A 7,229-nucleotide genomic window follows, 5' to 3' on the forward strand; every position below is an offset into this window, starting at 1 on the left:
AAAGAACATCCTTCCATGGCCTCTGCATCAGCTCCTGCTCCCTGACCTGTTTGAGTTCCAGTCCTGACTTCCTTTGGTGATGAATAGCAGCATGGAAGTGTAAACGGAATAAATCCTTTCCTCCCCAACTTGCTTCTTGGTCATGATGTTTGTGCAGGAATAGAAACCCTGACTAAGACACCTGGTCACTAGCATTTGAAAATCTTGCCTGTGAATTAACATGTTAAACCTCTCCTTTATCTATTCTCTGTAAGGCTTCAAACTGTTGTTAATTTCTCACACACACACACTTACACACATACACAGGCACACTTGCACACACTTACACACACATACACATGCGCACGGGTACACACTTACAGAGTTGATGCAGGGATGAAGGTGAATGAATGTTCAGTCAATGGGAGCAGGAAGCCGGACCGCTCTGTGCAACAGCATAAAGCTGCCCCGCTCCTCTGAACCTTCTGAAGGAAGAATCCAAATTGATTAAAGGCAGAAAAATGAACAGTGTATCAATAAAGACAACAAAGGATGATTAGTGAGGACACTGCCCTAACCAAGAGGTTGCCGGAAGATGAGACTCATATACAAATGCAGCAAGCCATGTTGGGCGATTTCTAGTCAACAGATAACTATGACAAACAGATTTTTTAAAAAATCAGGGGCCAGTAAGGTAGCTCAGTGGGTTACAAGCCTGATGACCCAAGTAGGATCCCCAGGACCCACATGTTGGAAGAAGAGAACCAACTCTTGAAAGCTGCCCTTTGACCTCTGTGCTTTTACCAGGTCAAGGGCATGCACACACATGCACATACTCAGAATAAAGAAATAAAATGTATGCCTCTCAAAATTTAAAATTACATATATACATACATATATATATACATATATATATGTGTATGTATGTATATATATATATACATATATATATATACACATATATATATGGGTGGGCAAGTGTGTTTATGTATATGTGTACACGTGTGTGTTGGAAATTAACAAAAGTTTGAAGCCTTACAGAGAATAGGTAGAGTGTGTATGTGTGTGTATATATGTGCATATTTGTATGTGTGTGTGTGTGTGTTGGAAATTAACGACAGTTTGAAGCCTTAAAGAGAATAGATAATGGAGAGGTTATGTATTACATCCATAGAAAGAGAGAGAAAAAATAGAGTGAGTAGTGAGGCTGCCGAGGTTGTAGGGAGGGGAAGGTTTCCTGTGCTGTTTCAGAAGCAGGAGAGAGACCTTGGCAGCTAGTTGTTCGGGAACTCTTATAGGACCATTCTCCTAAAAACGCGGCCCCGAGACTCGTGGGCTGAAACTTTAAAGAGGTGTGCGGAGGAAGCGTGTTCACAGCTACAGTTCTGCTTGCTTTTAAGGTTTAGTTTTCTTCATGTGAATCTGAGAGGACAACTTGGGGTCTCCCTGCGCCTAAAATAATAAAACAAGAAGAGACCTCACTTTTCCAACAAGTCAAACCAAACTGCAGAAGTGGGTTGCCAAGGACAGCGTGTTTGTCACAGGAAGGTAATGCCAGCTGCTTCCCTAAAGTCTAGGAGTGGGGAGGACTGAAGCCAGGTATGACACCTCCGGAAATGGCCTCTGAGTGAACCCATCTAAAAGATCAAATGCCATTTCAAGGTGTTGGGAAGACTGAGTGAGATTTTTTTTTTCAAGCTTAGAAAATGAAAACAAAGATTACAGAGATGTGTTTTGTCTTGTGTTTTACAGAGTTTGTCTTCATCTCTGCTGGTTGCCGTACTCTGAGCCAGGGCTAGCGCACTGAACATTGGATACGACGTCCACGAGAGACTGAACAGATGAGGTTTCCCCTCAGAAACAAGACAAACCACACGGGGCCTTCCTCTGGTTCCTTGACATCTTTTCTTGGCTTAAATGCACACGATTTTTAGTTTTTGCTAACTACATGTGGCTTTAGCAATCTCCAGCTTAACACTTACCATCTCCGTGGAATCCTGCCTCTGTACACCGCAGTTTCTCTCTGGCATTGATCTGAACTGTGTTTGCTTTGGGAGCTGGGACAGGGACATCTCCGCAGGAACCTGCTTTGTAAAGGGTCTGCCAGAACCATCTGATGATTTACTTCTGCTCACCAGGTAGCCTTACTCCCCGGAGGAGACAAGGAGGAGAGGTAAGACAAGTGGTACTCAGATGGCAGAAGCACTCTCTGCGGTGGTTGAAATTGTCACTTGAATGGATCTAGAACCACTCAGGAGACAAACCTCTGGACATGACTGTAAGGAAGCTGTAGGTTGGGTTAAAGGAAAGACCCCTCCTTTATCAAATGTGACCATCAGCAGCCCATGGAACAAGGTCCCAGACTGACCATCCAGAAAGGAGAATGTCAGCTGGACGCCATCGTCCTCTTCTTGCTCCCAACTGAGGACACTGAGGCGTGACTGGCTGCCCCTCCCTCCTGATACTGTGCTTTCTTCTTGATAACTATGTGCCCAGACACAGTGCACCCTTTCTTTCTACACTGTCATGGCAAAAAAAAAAAAAAAATGGAACTAATAGGCCCCTTCTTAACCTCGCTTCCCAGTTAGGATGGCTGAGGCTCACGGAAATCAGACAGCGTGCTCTGCATACATCGGCTTGACCGTGGTGCACTGAGAGGGAGAACAGAGAGATGGGTAATGTTGAAAGAACTACAAAGGTTGTGAAGGGATGTGCGCTGACAGGGAAGTGGAGGCATGGCCCACTCTGCTATTGGTCGTAGTTTGTAAGTACACAGTCCTGGCAAGAAAAATGATCTTCATCGCACGCAGACCCTTTCCCCCTCTTGGCTCTTTATCCTTGAGAAGACAAGAAATGTGAATTTGTTACCAAATGGTGGCTGTGTGCCTCTGTCTCTACACAGTTTCTTTGGGCTTTACTGCCCCTCCCATCCTTTCCAGAGGTTGCTGAATTCACCAAAGGATTCTCTGTGTCTGGAGGGTTGAGGGCGTGGCCAGGGGCCCTGTCTGTTTTCTTCAAGCCTGCTGATCATCACTGAGGCTAAGACTTCTTGGTTTAAGAATCTGTTCTTTCCTGAGTTGCTCCAGAAGCCTCTGCTCCTGCATATGCACTGCTGTGACAGCTCTCCTCCAACCCTTAGTCTAACCTGAAACTGTTATGGCTGTACCCACCTGCAATCAAATCTCAGTCTCCAAGGACAAGTCTCCAAGATTGCCACAAGAGACCTGAGAATCAGAGGTCCTTTGGAAAGACCTCACTGCCCCATTGATTTCTCACCCAATGTGGGTGCTAAGCAAATGATAACCTCCTGGAAGAGCGGTTCTTTCACAGGGGTCACCTAAGATCATTGGAAAACATAGATGTTTACCTTACACGATTCATAGCAGTAGCAAAATCGCAATTATGAAGTAGTAATGAAAGTGGTACTGTGGTTAGGGACACCACAGCACGAGGGACTGTATTAAAGGGTCCCAGTACTGGGAAGGTTGGGAACCACTGAGCTAGAGTTCCCCAGGGTTGTTAGTGCACAGCTGGCCATCAAGCTTCACGGTACTCGAATGAGACGGGTTTTAACCCTGGTGAAGGAGGAGCTGAAGGTGGACAGGGGACAGAGAAGAAACCAGAGGTCAGCAGTGACATTAAGCTGTCCCTCCCTCAGGCTGGGGTGATCAATGGGAAAGAAGGTGAAATCACCTGATCCCTGGGAGAATGGAATTCACAGCATGCCTGATCAATAAATAAGACCTGGGGCCAGAACCAGGCTTCAGGAGACCCAGACTGCAGCAAAGGGAAGAGAGCAACAGTGTGTTCTGAATCCAGTAGACAGCCAGCTATCCCTCAGAGACTCTTACCAGTGAACCCGTGCCTTGAGAGTTTAGAAGACAGGCTGAGGGAATACAGAATATGGAGTTGTACAGAAACATGAGGTGGAGTAGAGACCAATGGAGCCTAGGGCAACAAAACTCCAGGAAGGACACAGAAGCCTCCTGCCATCATGGCACCTTATTAACACCCCCTCATCAGGATCTACCTGGGGCAGATGAAGAAGCCTTCCACAACTCAGCACTTGCTGTTTTTCTCTCCTGTCTCCTGTGGCCCTCCATACCCAGCAACTGCCAACTTCCTACTTCATCCTATGAACAAAGAAGTATCAGCATTCAAACTTCTACCATAGAGCGCCAGGCTCGCTATGCTAAACATAGAGAAGCAAATATAGGCCTTACTATTTGTGTGAGTGTGAGTGTGTGAGTGTGTGAGTGTGAATGTGTGTGTGTGTGTCTGTGTGTGTGTGTGTGTGTGTACGTAATCACAGGCACATTCATGGGCCTGCACATATCCACACCTGCACATGAAGGCCAGAGGTCAATCTTGGCTATCTTCCTCAATCATCCTCCACTTTACTATTTTTTTTTAATTCCCCCCAGGTTTATTGAGAACGTTACAGAACAGAATAGATTCCAATGTCTCCTAATGGTGTTTTGAAATTCATCCCAACTGTAAGGTGTGTGACCTGCAGGTTGGAGAGACTGCCAAAGTCAAGAAGTTTTAGCAGTTCCTTGTTGTTAGGATCTGCTCTCATGATCCAGGGCTGACACCTCAGGAATGTAACAATCTCAGAAGACCTTTGTGTATCCACTTAGATCCAAAGATACAGCAGAGTTTCTTGCTGGCGATAATGACAATCTCCTCACACACACGTGTGTTGATGTGGAAGTCACTAACTGCTCAGGCATGTGTAGTACTTCTCCATGATGATTGGTACCGCCTTCTTCAAAGACTTGGTGCAAATGTGGCCCCTGTTGAAGGGTTTGGGTTAAAGAGCCCACCTTATTTTTTGAGACACAGTTTCCCAGTGAATCAGGGGCTCACCAACTTGGCTAGCCTATCTGGCCAGAAGCCTCAAGAATTGTCTCTGTTCTGGGCTGAGGAATGGCATTCTTCGCTGCTTCTTTAGGGACCCATCAGCCTTCAGTGTGGAAGGCTGGGAAAGGCCATGAAACAGGAGGGCGTGGAAGGCATCAGCTCAGAGCCCCAGAAACATCGCACTCCTGCTTCTGAGAGGGCCTATGACTGATAGCTATGTCCTGATAGCCAGGACATAGCTTGTCTGTAACCCCCCAGCAGCCTCACTGTGGACTGGGTGCCACTGAGGCTGAGAGTAATTGCAAACCCAGAATCTTAAATAAACAATGTGAGATTTGAGCCTGTGTGACTTCAGGATTGTCCTTCCAGGGTTTTCTTCCTCAGGTCCCTCAGCTGATTCTTGTTGCAAATACACGTCTCCCTCCTTACACCATCCCTTCTTCATTTTTCCAACTGCCCCACAGGGACTGCTGCCTGAACAAGCCCTCCACGTTTAGGTCTCCTGCAGCCACCTTAGGTGGCAAGCCCAGCCCTGTTTGAGGTCATTCCTTCCCACACATCATGAGAGAAACCTCTTCTGTCCTCCCAGGTTGGGCAGCTAGTGGAACCTTGTGGGAACTTTGCCACAGCCGTGCTTCTTCTTGACCATATTTGTCTCCTCAGCTGTCATAAGCACTGAGCTAAGCACCCATGCTGGCCTGCTGCCCAGAGAAGTCCATTACCAGCAGTTGAGCAGAGTACTCAGTCTAGAGTAATAGATGCCAGAAGGCTGCGAGCATGCAGCTCAGTCTAGAGTAGTAGATGCCAGAAGGCCGCGAACATGCAGCCCTTGAGGTTTCTAGCAGCACAAATGAGCAGGAAATTAAATGTTGAAGGGGGAGACTCAGTTCTGTGGTAGCTGCCCTTAACTCTGAGGAGACATGAAGCAGGGACCCCAAGGGCATCAAATACTGTGACAGGAGCTGATTCTAGAACCATTACACAGTCTGGCCCTCTGTGTGTCCTGAGCTCTGCCAGGTGTCTTATCAAGATGATGTTAATAAAGAGTTGGGAACGGGTGATTCATGAACCATCACGGGGAGACAGGCGAGTGCTGAAGCTCCTGTCAATGAAGGAGCCTCACCCGAGTCTTTGGAGATTTCAGCACATTGTTCTCCCTCTTCATGGACACAGACAATGGCCCAAAGCACATCAGCATTCCACTCAGGGCCTTCCCAGTGCAGTGCAGGAGACAAGTTGTCACTTAACAGGGCCATGTCCAGTTCTTCAGGGAGTCTGCCAGAAGGCAGAGTGGCACCAAAAGCTTGTGCTGAGCTAAGACTTAGTGTGCACGAAGGCCAAGGATGGTGTCCCCTGAGCACTTGTGGCCACCCTTATGAAGGTGTTGGCTCTGCTTTGTGCTGTCACTCCTTGTTTCACTGAGGGAAAAAAAGAAAAAAAGCTTATTCAGCAATTCTTTGGAAGGACCCTGCTATTAGAAGCCAGAAGAAAATGGCAGGCTAGAGAGTCTAGCAACACCACATACTCCCTCCTTCCCCTGGTGTGTGTTGTGTGTGTGTGTGTGTGTGTGTGTGTGTGTGTGTGTGTGTGTATGTGTGTGTTCTCACATGTGTGTCTTGAGATAGGGTCTTGTCATGTAGCCCTAGCTGGTTTGGTCTGGTATTCTTCCTGTGCACACTCAAGGTTTGTGCACATGTATGAATGTGTGCACGCTCAAGTGTCTTGCCTCAAGACACTGTTCAAACTGTTTTGTGAAATGGCATCTCTCACTGATCTGGAACTCATCAATTCAGCTAGGCTGGTTGGCTAGTGAGCCAGGAACCCGCTATCTCTGCTTTCCGAGTTCTGGGACTAGAGGCATACTCTACCGCGTCCAATTTTTTAACATTAGTTCTGAGGATCAAACTCAGGTCTGCATCCTTATGAGACAAGTACTTTACTGATTGAACCATCTCCCCAGCCCTCTTCCCCAACTCCTCAAATTTACCTAAGGTCAGAACACAAGGAAAGCATCACTGTGGTTGAGACAGCCTAGTAAGACAGTGGGAAAACTGCTTGGAAAGCTGCAGCCTGCACAGCAGCTGAAGTGCTTGCCAGGAGTCTATTTTATTAAACATAGTTGGGGCTCCTCCCTAACAAATACCAGTCGAGCCCCTGCTTCTGCCAATCCAGAGATGTCCCAAGGCTCATCTGGAAAAAGAAGTGGACTTTGCACAAGACAGCAAAGGTAGATGGCTGTGCAGTGTCAGGTACAGCATTCAATGGAATCTTCAGGTCTGTCTCTCTGGCACAGAGCGAAACAGAATAGGTTTTTCTTCAATTCCATCTTCCCCTTCCAAACTAAAAATCAAGCTAACAGCCTCACAGAGAGGGAAAGGGAGTTTCTC

At 47.0% G+C, this 7,229-nt stretch overlaps 1 pseudogene; it reads right to left on the reverse strand.

The window, feature by feature from the left end:
• Window positions 1-4,417: 4,417 nt before the first annotated feature.
• On the reverse strand, window positions 4,418-5,491 carry LOC110302455 (annotated as a pseudogene).
• Between the last annotated feature and the right edge of the window lie 1,738 nt (window positions 5,492-7,229).

The sequence above is a fragment of the Mus caroli genome, chromosome 9 (assembly GCF_900094665.2).
Source record: "Mus caroli chromosome 9, CAROLI_EIJ_v1.1, whole genome shotgun sequence".
Classification (NCBI taxonomy): Eukaryota; Metazoa; Chordata; class Mammalia; order Rodentia; family Muridae; genus Mus; species Mus caroli.